This window comes from Scyliorhinus torazame, chromosome 29, assembly GCF_047496885.1.
Source record: "Scyliorhinus torazame isolate Kashiwa2021f chromosome 29, sScyTor2.1, whole genome shotgun sequence".
Taxonomy (NCBI): domain Eukaryota; kingdom Metazoa; phylum Chordata; class Chondrichthyes; order Carcharhiniformes; family Scyliorhinidae; genus Scyliorhinus; species Scyliorhinus torazame.
In genome coordinates this window covers 5,128,340-5,146,600 of record NC_092735.1, presented here as the reverse complement: position 1 = coordinate 5,146,600, position 18,261 = coordinate 5,128,340, and the positions used below count along the sequence as shown (strand labels likewise).

Below are 18,261 nucleotides of genomic sequence, written 5' to 3'. Positions count from 1 at the left end.
ATATCAAACTGGGAACAATAAACGCACAACAATTACCGGGACATCACTATTAAACGGAAAAACACAACCTGCACTATGTTTTTATGTGACTTCCTATGTTGAGATTTGTTCAGCTCCCTGAGGAGGCTTTTAGTTTGAAGTGAATTGTAAAGGTTTTATTTTTAAGTCTAAAAACAAATCAAATTTAATACTTTAATTGCCTTTTTTTAAGGTAACAATAATCTACTTGAGGGGTCGCACTGATCGCCATGCTCCTGTTTGCTCTGGAGAGTTGGGCAACGCACAGCAGGCACCTCAAGGCCATGGAGTGCTGCCTTTGAGAGATCCTCCAGAAAGGTGTCCCTCTCCCAAGCCAACATGCCCGACATAGAGCACTCATCACAAATCAGGCTCCACTGGACGGGGCATGTCACTCATGTGCCAGGTGAAAGACTCCCCAAACAACTACGCTGCTCCAACATAGCCGCAGCGGGAAATTCCCAGCAGCACGCCTTACGGATGTCCTCAAAGCATCCCCGAGAGGTCAAACGCCCCCACCGATTCCAGGGAGTCGCCGGCTTGGGACTCATCAAAATGGAGCAGGCTGGTCTGGGAAGGCATAGAGAGCGCTTGTTGGGAATGTGCAAAGGGCGTACGGTGACGCAGTGGTCAAGAATCCGGGGTCGATCCCGGCCCGGGTCACTGTCCGTGCGGAGTTTGCACATTCTCCCCGTGTTTGCGTCTCACCCCCACAACCCAAAGATGTGCAGAGTAGGTGGATTGGCCACGCTAAATTGCCCCTTCATTAGAAAAAATGACATTTATTATTTTTTTAAAGTGGCAACACAGGTGGCCACGGTGATTAAGGCATATAGCATGCTTGCCTTCATCAGCATTGAGTACAGGAGTTGGGAAATCATGTTGCAGTGTATAAAACCTTGGTTAGGCCGCATTTGGAATATTGCGAGCAGTTCTAGTCACCACATAATCAGAAGGACGTTTGCAGAGGTTCACCAGGATGTTGCCTGGTCTCGAGAGTGTTGGCTGTGAGGAGAGCTTGACTAAACTAGGATTGCTTTCACTGGAAAGACGGAGGCTGAGGGGAGATCTGATAGAGGTCTCCAAAATTATGGGAGGCATAGGCAGGGTGGATAGTCAGAGGCATTTTTCCAAGGGTGGAAGTGTCAATTACAATGGGGCACAGGTTCAAGTGAGAGGGGGAAAGTTTATTTATTTTTTATAATTTAGAGTGCCCAATTCATTTTTTTCTAATTAAGGGGCAATTTAGCGTGGCCAATCCACCTACCCTGCACATCTTTTGGGTTGTGGGGGCAAAATACATGCAAACGGGGGGCGAATGTGCAAAGTCCACATGGACAAATGACCCATAGCCGGGATCGAACCCGGGTCCTCGGCGCTGTGAGGCAGCAGTGCTGACCACTGCGCCACCGTGCTGCCCGAGAAAGAGTGGTCCATCCCCCAACAGGTTTGGGACTGGCCACCTCCCGTGCCCCTGCTTAGCGAACCTCCACAACAAACTGTGCAGCACATCATAGAAGAATGTCCAATCCACAGACTCAGCGGAAGCCTATCCCACACTCAACACAGCAGGACCGGAGGAATTTGTTTGGCTTCCTTCGGTATTTTGCATTCACTAAATAAATAAATAATCCAAACTAATGTGGTTGGAGAGGAATCTATCCTTGGTGCTGTTTACTCTATTTTACATCATCCCCCACAACAACTCCAGAAAATGGCTTCACATATTAACATTGAAAACAGATGACACAGGGAAAACAGCTTAATAATTTGCAGATTGATGCAGTTTTACATCTCAGTTTAATCTTTTTTAAATGATCATTTGCGAAATAAAGTTGTAAGCATAAAGGAAAAATGATGGAACATAACCACTCCAGGCAAGAGCCAACTTGCCAAACTCCTGGTCGGCCGTCTCAATGAAGCGAGGCAGCAGTGCTAACCACTGCCACACCGTGCTGCCATAATTAACCGGCAATCTTGTGAGAAGCTCGCCACAGCTCCTCTTCAAAATAGTCCCATAGACAATTTTACATCAGCCAGAGGGCAGAAAAGATCTCGCTCGGTTTCATGGGTCATCCAAGAGGTGCACCATTCCTGCAGTACTGGATCAGAGTGTCAGCCTCCATCATGTACTCTGTCTGGAAAGGGATTTGGCACCACAACCATCTGATTTACAGGTAAGATTGCTCCTCATTGAGCTTCGGTATTACTTTGAGCTGTCCAAATGGCATAGGGCTGTCATTCTGTGACACTGGCACCTGTATGGACATTGTACCCAAAAGGCCATTCTCCACGGCAATATGGGTAAACTATTCGGCCGTATGAGATATCACAGTTGAGTTTCAATAAAATCCATACACTGCAGAAGGCGGCCATTCGGTCCATTGAGTCTGCACTGACCCTCTAAAGGAGTACCTATCGAGGCCCACTCCACCTCCCCATCCACGAAACCCAGTCACCCCACCTAACCTTTGGACACGAAGGGGCAATTTATCATGGCCAATCCACCTAACCTGCACGTCTTTGGACTGTGGGAGGAAACCGGAGCACCCGGAGGAAACCCACACAGACACGGGGAGAACGTGCAAACTCCACACAGGCAGTCACCCAAGGCCAGGACTGAACCCAGGTCCCTGCCGCTGTGAGGCAGCAGTGCTAACCACTGTCCGCCCATTTTGATTCCGTTTTCACAAGCTGCAGATTTCGCTTTCAGTGGGAATAACTCACTAAGCTACTGGATATGGGCAAGGTCAGAAACTGCCAACAACGTCAGGCACTGGAGCACCGTATGCATCAGGGAGGCACTCACCATATCTCCTCCTGCTCAGTGGAGAAACAGCAGCGCTGGATTGCAGCGTGAGCTCCTGTAGTTCATTGGTGACCGCCTCACTCTGTGGACTTGAAGCGGTGCCATCATCTTCACCAACCCCACCACCGCCTGAGCGATTCCCAGGAACGGCGAGGGGAAGGTTCACTGCATTCGGCAAATCCACTTTGGCTCCAATGTTAACCTGAAGCAAAAATAAAAGTGTGAGTGGACAAACTGATCTTCTTGCCCACACTCCCGCCCCTAGAAATATTTTTAAAAAGGTAAGAGAAATGGATAGACTGCAACTGATTTTCAACAGGCTTGAAAAATGATTACATTGTTTGTCAATATCATTGATGAGCTGCCAGGTCGATATAAAATGGCTTCAATATCCTGTACCAAAAAGTGCACTAGCACCTACAGAGAGTAACCTGCAAAGACTCCAAATGACTAATTTAAACATGAGATCTCGTTTCCCAAGGATTTATTCGCTTTTCACTAATCGAACCATTTCCTAGTTTAGCATCCATTATTTGCTTTATAAGGGCGGCACGGTGGCGCAGTGGTTAGCACTGCTGCCTCATAGCACCGAGGACCCAGGTTCGATCCCGGCCCTGGGTCATTGCCCGTGTGGGGTTTGCACATTCTCCCAGTGTCTGCGTGGGCCTCACACCCACAACCCAAAAGATGTGCAGGGTAGGTGGATTGGCCACACTAAATTGCCTCTTAATTGGAAAAAAAATTAAATGTTTTGTCAAGCGTCTTTGTACACTCCTTTAATTAATTACATTTGTATTACTTTTATGTAATCGCGTCGAGAGCATAAAGATATTCCCACTGGGCTTCATTAAAGGTACTTTCACAGTACAAATGCAGGTTGTTTTCAATGAAACATACCCAAATGTGAACTCGAGGGAGCGGATACATACACTTCAAAACAAGTTCGAGATCTCTGCTGGAAAAGCCATGCTTTACCCCAAAAGCAACTTCACCAGCTGGAAGTGGCCGTTTCCCAGAGCCACGCACCACGCCGTCCTGCTCGGGATAAGCAAAGGCCGGGGGCAAAGAACACCATTCAGCAGGGAGGAATGAGTCACGGTGCTCCACCCTGAGGGCAAGGGCCAAAGTGATCCCAATCAGAAAAGGTAACAATTCATTACTCACAGAACAATCTGCAGCAGAGTTACCAAGCTTGTTTTAAACCGAATTGGGAGGTCGTCATTAGATTTTCTTTTGGCAAGCGAGGGGTCTGATCAGTGCACATTCCCTCTCAGAGGGAACCCTATTAATGGGGGAGTTTTCAGATGGAGTGCACGCACTTCCAGGAGAATTACATCAAATCACTTCAAACCTGAAGCAAAGAAACCGTCCACTCAGTCCAACTTCTGTTTATGCCCCATATGAGCCTACTCCCGTCCCTTGCCATGTCGCCCTATCAACAAATTCTTCTATCCCATTCCCCCTCACTAACATATCTAACTTTGGGCAACATGGTAGCAGTGGTTAGCACCGTTGCTTCACAGCACCAGGGTCCCAGGTTCGATTCCCCGCTGGGTCACTGTCTGTGCGGAGTCTGCACGTTCTCCCCGTGTCTGCGTGGGTTTCCTCCGGGTGCTCCGGTTTCCTTCCACAGTCCAAAGACGTGCAGGTTAGGTGGACTGGCCATGCTAAATTGCCCTTCATGTCCAAAAAGGTCAGGAGGGGTTATTGGGTTGGAGGATGGGGTGGAAGGGAGGGCTTAAGTGGGTCAGTGCAGACTCGATGGGCTGAATGGCCTCCTTCAGCACTATATGTTCTATGTCTATGTCTCTTCAAATCCTGCCACACCTACTCCTCGCAGTAGTGATGTCCACATTTGAACCGCACTCAAGTTGTTCCCGAATTCCTCAGGGGATTTATTAGTGGACAAGTCATTACCCACAGAATTCAGGAGCAAACTGTGTAAGAGGCTCTGAGCAAAGCAGGCATAGGAGTCAAGCTAGAGTTTAAACAGCTGTCGTGTGAGAGTACCTTTAAGAAATGGGGGTTTATAAAATAACTGTAGTGGATGTACCTTTAAGAAATAAGATGTTTATCAGTGATGTTAGAGAGTGGGTGGAGCTAGGCTGTCTGTCTGCTTTTACTTTCACTTTGGGCTTGCAGGTACAGGGTGTGTTTAGTTTTGTTTTTGATTTGGAGAAGCTGCAGCCACAGCCAGATGTGTAGGAATCTCTGCAGCTTATGAATGTTCATTTGGTGATTTCAAAGTGGTAACTGTTCTCAGTAGTGAAGTTAAACCTGATGTCTTTCTGTAAAAAGGGTTATTTTTGTCTTATGGATGTTGCAAGGAAAGATTAAGAGTTACTTAGAGAGTACTGTGTTCTTTGGGGGATTTATTGGTGTTGATAGTTGTTAAGATGGTTCCTGTGGGTTTTTAAAGTGTTAACTGGTTTCATAAAGTGTTTTAATTTAAAAGTACTGTAGATTTCTGTTGCATCACACCTGCAGAGTACTCCCCATAACCACAATTGTCACAAGTAGGCTTCAAATGAAGTTCCTGTGAAAAGCCCCTAGTCGCCACATTCCGGCGCCTGTTCAGGGAGGCTGATACGGGAATCGAACCGTGCTGCTGACCTGCCTTGGTCTGCTTTCAAAGCCAGCGATTTAGCGGACAATAAGCGATTTTCATTTTCATTTCATCTATATTAATAATCTTTATTGTCACAAGTTGGTTTACATTAACACTGCAATCAAGGGCAGCACAGTGGCGCAGTGGGTTAGCCCTGCTGCCTCATGGTGTCGAGGTCCCAGGTTCGATCCCAACTCTGGATCACTGTCCATGTGGAGTTTGTACATTCCCCGTGGGTTTCGCCCCCACAACCAAAAGATGTGCAGGCTAGGTGGATTGGCCACACTCAATTGCCCCTTAATTGGAAAAAAAATGAATTGGGTACTCTTCAAAAAAAAAGAACACGGCAATCAAGGTACTGTGAAAAGTCCTTAGTCGCCACAGTCCGACGCCTGTTTGGGTACATAGAGGGAGAATTCAGAATGTCCAATTCACCTAACAAGCACAAAATCCGAATACACTGCTTCCAGTTCCAAGAAAAATTTCACATACAAACAGGGAGTAGGCCGCTCGGCCCCTCGAGCCTTTACTGCCTTCACTAAGGTTCCGATTGGAACCTCAGCTCCACATTCCTGCATACCACTGATAACGGCATCACCCAACCCACCCCTTGTTAAACAAGAATCTATCCAACTCTGCCTTAAAGATTCAAGACTCTGCTTCCACTGCCTTTTGGGGAAGAGCGTTCCAGACTTGCAAACCCTCTAGAAACGACTTCTCCTCTTGTAATAAATGGGCGACCCCTTATTTTTAAATAGTGACCCACTCGTTCCAGATTCTCCCACAAGAGGAAACATCCTCAATACCCCTCAGGATGTTTCAATCATGTCGCCTCTTACTACTCCGGTGAATAGCCTTGCCTCTCCAGCCTTCCCCGCCCATTCCCAGGTTATCAGTCGAGTAAACCTTCTCTGAACTGTTTATGACATATTTATATCTTTCCATAAATAAAAGGCCAGTACGGTACACAATACTCCAGATGTGGTCTCACCAATGTCCAATGCAGCGGAGTATAATCTCCCTACTTTTGCAATCAATTCCCCTCACACTAAACGCCAATCGATTAGTTTTCCCAATTGCTTGCTGTTTTGCATGCTAACCTTCTGTGATTCATGCATTGGATCAACCAGATCCCTCTGCACCTCAGACCTCTGCAATCTTTCACCATTTAGATATAATGCTTTTTTATTCTTCCTGCCAGAATGGACAATCGCACATTTTCCCACAAGATACTCCACGTAAGTTTTTTTGCCTACATTCTAACCCATCTACATTTCTTGCAAGTTCTTCCCCAACTTAATTTCTTATCGATCTTTGTCATCAGCAGATTTAGCAAGCATACCCTTCACCCAAACCATTTATATAAAATGTAAAATTGCCAATGGCAGTGCGCAGTAGAGGTGCATTAATGCAAAAGCAAAATACTGCGGATGCTGGAGATCCAAAATAAAATCAGAAAGTGCTGGGAAAACTCAGCAGGTCTGACAGCGTCTGTGGAGAAAGAAATAGAGTTAATGTTTCAAGTCCAGTTTGACTCTTCCAAAGAGTCACATTGGAACAGAAATAGCAACTCTTTTTTCATACATTTATACAACCTTTTTGACACAGCAAATTGTCCGAAAGTGCTTCACAGATTTTGCAAACATCAATTGATTCTGATGTGAGAGCAGATGAACAAAATGGTCAAAGAGGTAGGCTTGAGGAAGCATCTTGAGGAAGGAAAGAGGGGTGGAGAGGTTTGGGGAGGGAATTTCAGAGCCAAGGGTCTAGCCAACGGAGGGCACAGCTGCCAATGGTGGAGAGGCGGTGGTGTAGTGGGATTGTCACTGGACTAGCAAACCAGAGACACAGAGAAATGCTCTTTGGGCCCAAGTTCAAATCCCGTCACTGAATTCAATAAAAATCTAGGATTAAAAGTCTAATGATGACCAGGAAACCATTGTCGATTGCCATCTGGTCTACTAATGTCCTTCAGGGAAGAAAATCTGCCGTCCTTACCCGGTCTGGCCTCCATGTGACTCCAGACCCACAGCAATGTGGGTGACTCTTAACTGCCCCCCTCAAGGGCAATTAGGGATGGGCAATAAATGCTGGCACATCCTGCGTCACCCACGTCCCATGAACGAATAAAAGATTAAAATTGGGGGTTCGCAAGACGCGAAAGATTGGAGAATGCAGAGATCCTGGAGGGCCGGAGGGCTGTTAGAAATTACTGCTAGATATCGGGAGGGATAACACCATGAGAGAATTGAAAGCACCGACAGAATTTACAAAGAAACTGCCCATTTACCCCAACTGATCCCTGCCAATGTTTGTGAGAGTTCAGCTCAACTACTCCACGGTAGCAAGTTAAAGCCATAGAATTTCTCCAGTGCAAGAGGCCATTCAGCCCATCGGGTCTGCACCGACCCTCTGAAAGAGCACCCCACCCAGGCCGATGCCCCCTCATCCCCACAACCCCACCTAACCTACACACCTTTGGACATTCAGGGAAATTTAGCGTGGCCAATCCATCTATCCTGCACACCTTTTTGGACTGTGGGAGGAAACCCATGCATCCACACATTCACCCAAGTCCAGAATTGAACCCGGGTCCCTGGGGCTGTGAGGCTAACCACCGTGCTGCCCTTCCACATTCTAGCCACTCTCTAGGCAAAGAAGTTCTCCCAATTGGATTTACTGCTGACTACCTCAAACTTATACCTGGGTTTGGTCGCTCCCTCTGCCACTGGGCATGTCGCCCCCATATTTAGTCTGTCACATCTCTCCCTAGACAAGACCTTTAAAAAACAAATCGAGGCATTGCTGTAACTGCATTAGCTGCCAGTGAGCACAGGAGAAATGGGCGAAGGAGACCTAGGATACAGTCAGTGAGAGTGCAGTCAGTCTGTCTGCATACTGAACCATTTCCTTCTCTCGTCCTCCATTCCTGATCATGGAGCTAGTTAAATAAAAGTGGGTTGGGGAAGGCAAATGAAAGGCGCTGTTCGAAGGCTGAAACCGAATGCAGCTTTCGCATTCTAGGCAGCTTCAGTTCCACTTTTTGTCAACTGCAAAAACAGGTCCTCAATTTTCAAAGAAATTCCCTGGCCTTAACGTCACATCCACCCACTAATGGAAATTTTAAGAAGGGCCGTCCACTTTCAAAGAACTGGAATAAAGCAACTGAATAACAAACCTCTCCAATAAGCCAGTTATGTATCCAGGCACCTGATTCCCAAGGTTTGCTATCCATCAGGAAGGAATGTGTCTCTCACATTATAGAGGCACTCCTCCACCTCACCATGTTTGAATTGCAACGAAAGGGGCTGGTTTAGCTCACTGGGCTAAATCGCTGGCTTTTAAAGCAGGCCAAGGCAGGCCAGCAGCACGGTTCGATTCCCGTACCAGCCTCCCCGAACAGGCGCTGGAATGTGGCGACTAGGGGCTTTTCACAGTAACTTCATTAAAGCCTACTTGTGACAATAAGCGATTTTCATTTCATGGCACTTACAATGTTTATTAACTGACACCCCATTTCGACTTTACGTCTGGTTCGACTTTCCGATAACATGCCAGCACGTTTGTAAGTGCGCATTGACATCTGAACCACTGGACACGTCAAACAATCTTGAGGTTGGAAACGAGTGGTTCATTCTGTTAAATTATTTTCGCATATCCGCCCTGTGCATTTATACTATATTCAATATACACTCAGACGCACATAGTTCAAGGTTAAACAGGTAACTGACGGTGATCAATAGCTTAATTATATGCCCCACACCTAACCGAGGAACTTGTGCTGAGGCGTGCAGACATCAACAGTCGTCTCAACGACCTGACGGAGCAAGAATTGAGAGCATCGTAAACCCCGCGATAGATTTCCGGCCTTCGTTCAGGAACCAATCCCCCATTTCATAGAATTTGCAGTGCAGAAGGTTGCCATTCGGCCCATCGAGTCTACACCAGCCTCTGGAAAGAGAACCCCACTTAAGCCCATGCCAATTATGTCGTACAGACTGCCTGTAGTACAACAACCTGACTGAAGATTCCTCGTCACTGGCTGCCCAAGAAGCAGAAAACCAAATCTCAGCACACAAAAAAACAAATTTTTAAAAAGAGCTACTTCAAAACAGTCCCTTCGCAAGTCTATTATTAAGATGAATCAAAACAAGACCAAGCACAGAACTAAAGGAGCTTTGCAGTGTGGGTTGGAAATATCTGAAGAGAAAAAAAAAGTTGTTCCAGAGTAGCAAAGCTAGTTTAATAACGGATTGTAATTAAATGGAAAAACCTGAACACTCGTTCTATTGTCGAGTGTTCATAAATATAGCATGGCCACTTCATAGCTAACTGTCAGACAATAGAGCGGCACGGTGACAGAGTGGCTAGCACTGCTGCCTCTCGCCACTGAGGACCCGGGGTCGACCCCAGCCCCGGGTCACCGTCCATGTGGAGTTTGCACATTCTCCCCATGTCTGCGTGGGTCTCACCCCACAACCCAAAAGATGTGGCTATGTGAATTGGCCACGCTAAATTGCCCCTTAATTGGAAAAATGTTTTAAAAAGGAAAGCCAGACGAGACGATGCTCATTCAGACCTGGCATTTCTATATGACTCAGATACTGTGCAAGGAATGGAAGTTGAGGTGCCTTTAGGGAACAGTGACAGATTCAGAAACACTAAATTTAAGACCACCGAAATGAGAAGAGAACGAAAGCAAATGGACTGAGGGGAGCTATTCAACAACACGTCAGAGAGAGGATACGTGGAACACCTCCAATGACAACGTTCGTCAAACAAAACAAATACATATCAAGTATCTGTGATCACGTGAGGCACAAAGTGGAGAAATTACCCCACGATAGGTCTTACAAGAAAAAAGAAGGGGATTTGTTGTGATAAATGAAGAAGATGCAGAAACACGCAGGGGAACAAAGACACAAAACAAGAGACAAAACCTACCAGTAAGCAGAAGAAATCAAAAAAAAAAAAATCAAAAAGACAAATGCCAAAGATGCACGTGGGGAACAGAGTGAAGCCAAGATGGAAATTCTGGACCATTCTGTTTCCCCCTACATACTTGGAGGAATTAAACTAAAATGTCCTCCTCAATCTCAGTATAATTAATAACTTTTGTTAAAAACAAGTTGGATGGACAAGATAGACTGGAAAATGAATGAAATGAAATGAAAAATGAAAATCGCTTATTGTCACAAGTAGGCTTCAAATGAAGTTACTGTGAAATGCCCCTAGTCGCCACATTCCGGCGCCTGTTCGGGGAGGCTGTTACGGGAAGTGTTCGAAAGTAATCATTCCCCAGGGCAGATACCATTTATCTGAGAGAGGCTAGAGATCGGAGACATTTACAAAGTCCTTGAGTACAAGGCTACGGACCAAGAGCTGGAAAATGGGATGAGAACAGATAGTGTAGCCATCTGGTACAGCCACTTACAAGAAACATGGACGTTCGCAAAGCCTAAAGGGAAATGTGGACAATGCAAGATTCAGGCAGTCTCAGAGCTTGAATATATATTTGTGAGCAAAGAATCCAGACAGCATCGAAACCCCCACCGATTAGCATTTTAATGGCCCATCTCCGCAAGACAAAGGACTGATACTCGAGTAACCAATACAATCCCAGACATTGGGGATGTCCTACTCCTTTTACTCAGGAAGCATCAACAACAGGGTCAATGACCGTTTAGGACACGCCCAGCCATCAAGGCACCCGCCCCTTTATTGGCTCAGATCGAAGACAGTGATCGAGAACTGCCCAATTAATGGGGTCCAAACCGAAGGACCGCCCAAAAGAGCGCGAAACTCCCCAAGGATAAAGAGAGACACTGCCATGTGTTCGACCCCTCTTGGACCTGGTGCTCTGGCAACGTCCACCTCCAAGTGGAGCACCACCAGAAGCAAGTTCAAGTTCAATGCCCGCTACCAGACGGATGAGCCCAGCTGAGCAGCAGTTACTTCTCCAGACCCGGTAGATTCAGATTCGAACAAAGGCCACTGTTCCTCTGACCTAAGCCGGGTGCCTGAAGTTAAGTACAGGTTGTCATAGTTGTTAGGTGTAGTTTAACTAGTAGTGTTTATGTTGCATGTGTAAGTTAATCTTTTGTATAAATAAAGTACCATTGATCTTGAACTAACTAACTGGTGTTTGGCTCTTTGATCAATACCCGGTTGAACCTTGTGGCGGCATCATTTGATACCTGGCGACTCTGAGCAATATAATATTGATATCTAAAGAAGGGCAACCTTATTGATTATCATAATTGCAGCAGGTAAAAAAAGGCAACAATAGGTTCTTGATGGTCGATACAGACACAATGGGCTGAAGGGCCTCTTTCTGTGTGGTAAACCTCTATGACTCCATGACATTGACCATGAGTACAGGAAAACCATGCACTAGACTAACTTAATACCCATGTCCAAAAAGGGAAACAAAACCATTGACAACAGAGCCATTCATGCTACTTGCGCCTGTATAAAGTAATGGATTTGATTGTCTAAAATAAACATTTGGGTTCAGAAACTCGAGGCAAATTGGCAAACTTTCTGGAAATAATCAAACTAGTGAGGACAATTGTAATTGCAGTTCGAACACATATTCGGGGAATATGCAAGGGGGCAGAACAGCAGATGAAATGTAAGCCAAAAAGCACTGTCACGAAGACACATAGGAAAAGACACGAGCAACGCATATCCTGCCGAAATGGCGTTGAAACAGCCAAATATGAAAACCAAGAGAGATCTAGGCAACTCAGTGGAGCAGCCTTAGTTATGCCCTCAAGATTTGCAATGTATGTTGCAGACTTACATACAACCACATAATAACAATCTGTTATTGTCACAAGTAGGCTTACATTAACACTGCAATGAGGTTACTGTGAAAAGCCCCTAGTCGCCGCATTCTGGCGCCTGTTCGGGTACACAGAGGGAGAATTCAGAATGTACAATTCACCGAACAGCACATCACAACCCCACCTTGTGCAGAGAGGGGACAAAAGTCTACAAGAGTCCTGTAGGGAATTTAGCCCTTGTCCCCAACACCAATCCCGCCTTTGCTAACTTCCGTTGACTCGCAACTACGTCCCCAAATCCAATCTCCTCTGCGAGCTTCCATTGGCTCTCCTGTTCCCAGCATATCAACGTCGAAAACCTCAGCTGAAGTACTCAAACCCTCCACCCTCCCCCTGCAATACCGTCCAGCCTCATGGTCTTTTACCTGCTCTTAATTCAATCACACATCTCTGGCCTAATGTGTCTCCAGGTAGCAAGCCGTTGCACTCCATACTGTGTTTCCTAAACCTCTCCGTCCTTGGTGCCGACTGTCAGAATCCTCTTTGAAATTTATTTTGCTTAGTGTCCACAATCTGCTTTGTTTCTTTGAGAATAGAACAAAGATACAAATGGAGTACGGCCGAGTAAGTTCTTCATCTCCACTGCGCTCACAAATGAGTGTTTTCCAGACACGGACTGGCCCTCACCCAGTAGGTGCAGAGGGAAATGTCGATTACGGCAAGAGAAAGCTCCATTTTAACACCAGCTCGAAAAACATTTAGATGGAGGCATTTGTCATCTTAAATACACAAATGGTCACAGGAAGAATAATTAGAGCTGCTACGTTTGCAATGGACACATGACTTGAAAGGGTGGTATGCACTGGCCCTGTTTTGGTAACTGTTTCCCTCGGGCGTGAGGCAGCTTCGTAAAACCAAAGTACCGCATGCAAGTAAAACGACAGACACACAGCAGCAACTGTACCTTGAGCTACAAGCCAAACCTTCGAGCTTGCGTTCTCCTACACCGATGAACCACCTTGCTTCGTATCTCGAACAACAGGTCCACCATGAACACTCGGTCTAACATTCCTGACGCTCATAATAATAATCTTTAGTGTCACAAGTAAGCTTACATTGACACTGCAATGAAGTTACTGTGAAAAGCCCCTAATCACCACACTCCGGCACCTGTTCAGGTACACGGAGGGAGAATTCAGAACGTCTTTCGGAACCTGTGGGAGGAAACCGGAGCACCCGGAGGAAAACCACGCAGACACAGGGAGAATGAGCAGGCTCTGCACAGGCAGTCACCCAAGCCAGGAATCGAGCCTGGGACCCTGGCGCTGTGAAGCAACAGTGCTAACCACTGTGCTACACACCACATCACTTCTGCACCACCATTCCACACCACCATGGGTCACAAACATAGAAAGAGGGAAGACGGCCATTGCAAGCTCGATAACAGGAAGTGTTATACTTTAGCTTTAAGCCCGAGTAAACGTTTGGCAGAGCAAGTTACTGCACATCAGCCACACACAAACGTCCCAACCAAAGCTAAACAGGTCAGAACTTTAAATCAAAGTAAACAGAGAGCTATATAAACCAAGCATAACTTGGGCAAGTAATCTTGTGCCAGCAAATCCATTTTCTGTTGGCAGGAGATAACAAAATAAAACAAGATTGCTAAATTACTGTTAAACTTCCTAGATGAAAGCACTGAGCCCTAGCTCCTCTCCACTTAGAAACTTGCACCATCTCAAGAATGACTCGTTTCTCCCTGACAAGTGAAGACGCACTGGAAGCCACTAAATCACTAACCCACCAGCAGAGGATCAACGTACAGACAATACCTTGCACAGGTTGAAGTTCGAATCTAGTGTTAGGATCCCAACTACTTGCAATTTGTAAGACTGTGAGGAAAGGTGACTGCCCCACAGGAGTGATGAACAAACTTTAATTTAAACACAGAATTAACCACATTAGCAACAGAAAAATAGTTTTACAGTTAATAGTTCTTAAGTAAAAGGAAAGACTTTCACCTACACCCACCCTGTATATTTCAATTAAGCAAACCAATATAGTTCAAATACCACAAATAAATAAAGTGAATAATCAGGTTTAGTTGTTTTCTCTGTGCAGAGCCCTTGGAGAACACCGTTCAGGAGAAACAAAGACATTTCTTGGCAGACTAAAATCTATGGCAAACAAACTGCAGGCAGCCCTGACTCCTCCCCTTAATTACTTAATCTGTACCCAAAACATGAAATGAAATGAAAATCGCTTGTCACGAGTAGGCTTCAATGAAGTTACTGTGAAAAGCCCCTAGTCGCCACATTCCGGCGCCTGTTCGGGGAGGCTGGGTATTCTTCTGCCTCCCACAAGATGTCCCACGGCCTGGTTAGCCAGGATCAAATACAAAGTCTCAAATGATCTACACCCCCAGGGACCTCCAAACCAAAACAATTTTCCATTAGCCAACTATCTGTAATCAACTAAATGCGTTTCAAATCTATGAGAACTCTCCCCTTGCAAAATCAAGGATTGCCTCACTTTTCCAACCCATGAAACCCAGCTTCAGCAAACATACTGTCTGTATGCATCTTAACCTCGTTTATATAACAATCTCTTACATTCATTCCTCTGGATTGTGAAGTTTGCCCACGTGAGGCATCACCTCAGCATTTCAGACAGCACAGCGAACCTGCAGGAATGCTGCAACCCAATTCTGGCAGCACATCACACAGATGGGGTTCCGCATCTGCAAGTCTTTGTGTCTTTCCAGTGGTCACAAAGCTGGTTTTGTTCCTTATCAACGAGATACAGGGGACATACTGTACACAACCATTAGTTACTGCAATGATGTAATCGCTATTGGATCCTGGAGGTCACTGTTCAGCCATTGACCTGGAATGCAAAGACCCCTTTCAATCATTTACCCAAAACGTCCAGCAGTAAAAGGCATTTTAACGTGTCAGTAAGATGAGTACATAGTCAACAGGACAGCAGCAAAGCCAAATGTAAAATCACACTTGACTTTGAGAACTCTTAGCTCGAGTTCCTTAGCTGCTGCAAGTTACTCACCACTCAAATCACTCCATATTTACCTCAACAGGAAACAGAGGCAGGTGATGGTTCGAACCTATCAAAGGGACCAGCACACAGTCATGCAGCTGGACGAGCAATCCAGAGCGGAGTAGACAGATGACCTGGAGCACAAATCCCACCACAACAACTGGGGAATTTAAATTCCGTTAATTGGAGAAATCCGGAATAAAGAGTCTTGCGACTGGCTTGTCGTAAAAACCCATCTGGTTCATTAATGTCTTGCAGGGAATGATATCTGCTGCCCTTACCCCATCCGGCCTGTACCCGATTTCAGATCCACAGGGCAATGTCCTCAACGCTTTGCCGAAATGGCCGGTACACGTTCGCGCTCAAGGCTACCAACATCGCACGGCAATAAACATTGGCATCGCCAGCACTGCCCACTTCCCACGAGTGGATAAAAAGTAAACGTTCGCATAGTCATGAATGAAGTGCATTGCAACACCAGTGGCACTGCTGCCTTGATGAACTTGGGGAAACCAGGTAGCCTCAGAGCAAGGATTCCACTCCTGGAGTGAGGAAGCTTATCTCGATGTGATCATCTGTAATTACAGAGCAACTTTTCCCAGTTAACCACCACCCCACCAAGCACCGCCTCAATTTTTTACGTAACCTGCCTTAAACTGTTTTGTGCAGATCAACAACTCCTGCCACCGAATCACTCAAAATTCAAAAACTCACACAACTATCAATTTGCTCAGGATTAAATATTCCACCAACCTGTTATGTCCCTGCTGACCTGACTGGTCCATTTCAAGCACAACAGTTCATCTGCTATTGGCAACAACTTTTAAAAAAAAAAAAGAAATTTAGAGTATGCAATTCTTTTTTTTCCAATTAAGGGGCAATTTAACGTAGCCAATCCACCTACCCTGCACATCTTTGGGTTGTGGGGGTGAGACCCACGCAGACCTTGGGACAATGTGCAAACTCCACACAGACAGCGACCTGGGGCCGGAATCGAACTTGGGTCCTCGGCACCGGGAGGCAACAGTGCTAACCACTGCACGATCCTGCCGCCCCTCTTGGCAAGAACTAGAATCATACGGGCAGCACGGTAGCACAGTGGTTAGTACTCCTGCCTCAGGGCGCTGAGGTGCCAGGTTCGATCCTGGCTCTGGGTCACTGTCCGTGTGGAGTTTGCACGTTCTCCCCGCGTTTGCGTGGGTTTCGCCCCCACAACCCAAAGATGTGCAGGGTACGTGGATTGGCCATGTGAAATTGCCCCTTAATTGGAAAAAATGAATCGGGTACTCGAAATTTAATTTTTTTTAAAAGAACTAGAATTTACAGTGCACAAGGAGCCCATTCGGCCCATCGAGTCTGGGTTGTGGGGCCCTTAGAAAGAGCACCCTACTTAAACCCATGACTCTATCCCATCCCCATAACAAGTAACCCCACCCAACCTTTTGGACACTAAGAGCAATTTAGCATGGCCAATCCACCGAACCTGCTTTGGCCTGTGGGAGGAAACTGGAGCATCCAGAGGGATCCCACGCAGATCACGTGACAGTGATCCGAGGCTGGAATTGGACTGGAGACCCTGGTGCTGTGAGGCAGTAGTGCTAACCACCATGCCACCCATATTTATGATTATGAGAGGTGAAGCTGAGATTATTTGTGTACTTTTAGCTGCAGCCCTGTACATCTGCACCTGCCAAGATCTGAACCCTTCCCACACATTCCAATCAAAGCCATTTCCTCTCCCAGCAGCATTCAACCAGAGGCTGTCCTGCTTCTCAGCCCCTTGATTCACTTCACAGAGGACACTCGATGGGCCGAATGCAGGAGCACTAAGGACGCTATGATTCTATCAATTGCAGAGCTGGAGCAAGAGTTTAGTTCAGTTACACGCAAGTACACCGAATCCCACATTCTGCTGACCTCTCCCAGCCCAGTGTAGGATCCAGAATCACCTCTCCCAGTCCAGTGTAGGATCCAGAATCGCCTCTCCCAGCCCAGTGTAGGATCCAGCATCACCTCTCCCAGCCCAGTGTAGGATCCAGAATCGCCTCTCCCAGCCCAGTGTCGGATCCAGAACCGCCTCTCCCAGCCAAGTGTAGGATCCAGCTTCACCTCTCCCAGCCCAGTGTACGATCCAGAATCACCTCTCCCAGCCCAGTGTAGGATCCAGCATCGCCTCTCCCAGCCCAGTGTAGGATCCAGAATCACCTCTCCCAGCCCAGTGTAGGATCCAGCTTCACCTCTCCCAGCCCAGTGTACGATCCAGAATCACCTCTCCCAGCCCAGTGTAGGATCCAGCTTCACCTCTCCCAGCCCAGTGTAGGGTCCAGCTTCACCTCTCCCAGCCCAGTGTAGGATCCAGCTTCACCTCTCCCAGCCCAGTGTAGGATCCAGCTTCACCTCTCCCAGCCCAGTGTAGGATCCAGCTTCACCTCTCCCAGCCCAGTGTAGGATCCAGCTTCACCTCTCCCAGCCCAGTGTAGGATCCAGAATCACCTCTCCCAGCCCAGTGTAGGATCCAGAATCACCTCTCCCAGCCCAGTGTAGGATCCAGAATCACCTCTCCCAGCCCAGTGTAGGATCCAGCTTCACCTCTCCCAGCCCAGTGTAGGGTCCAGCTTCACCTCTCCCAGCCCAGTGTAGGATCCAGCTTCACCTCTCCCAGCCCAGTGTAGGATCCAGAATCACCCCTCCCAGCCCAGTGTAGGGTCCAGCTTCACCTCTCCCAGCCCAGTGTAGGATCCAGCTTCACCTCTCCCAGCCCAGTGTAGGATCCAGAATCACCCCTCCCAGCCCAGTGTAGGGTCCAGCTTCACCTCTCCCAGCCCAGTGTAGGATCCAGCTTCACCTCTCCCATCCCAGTGTAGGATCCAGCTTCACCTCTCCCAGCCCAGTGTAGGATCCAGCATCGCCTCTCCCAGCCCAGTGTGGGATCCAGCTTCACCTCTCCCAGCCCAGTGTAGGATCCAGAATCACCTCTCCCAGCC

The 18,261-nt window shown here is 46.9% G+C and overlaps 1 protein-coding gene across 1 annotated transcript in view; it reads right to left on the bottom strand.

The window, feature by feature from the left end:
• The window catches only part of LOC140403820 (myocardin-related transcription factor A-like), a 271,655-nt gene that overhangs the window by 214,629 nt on the left and 38,765 nt on the right, over nucleotides 1–18,261 (bottom strand). The window contains 1 exon segment of the mRNA XM_072491982.1: nucleotides 2,828–3,029. The gene's annotated coding sequence lies outside the window, so the exon portion shown is untranslated.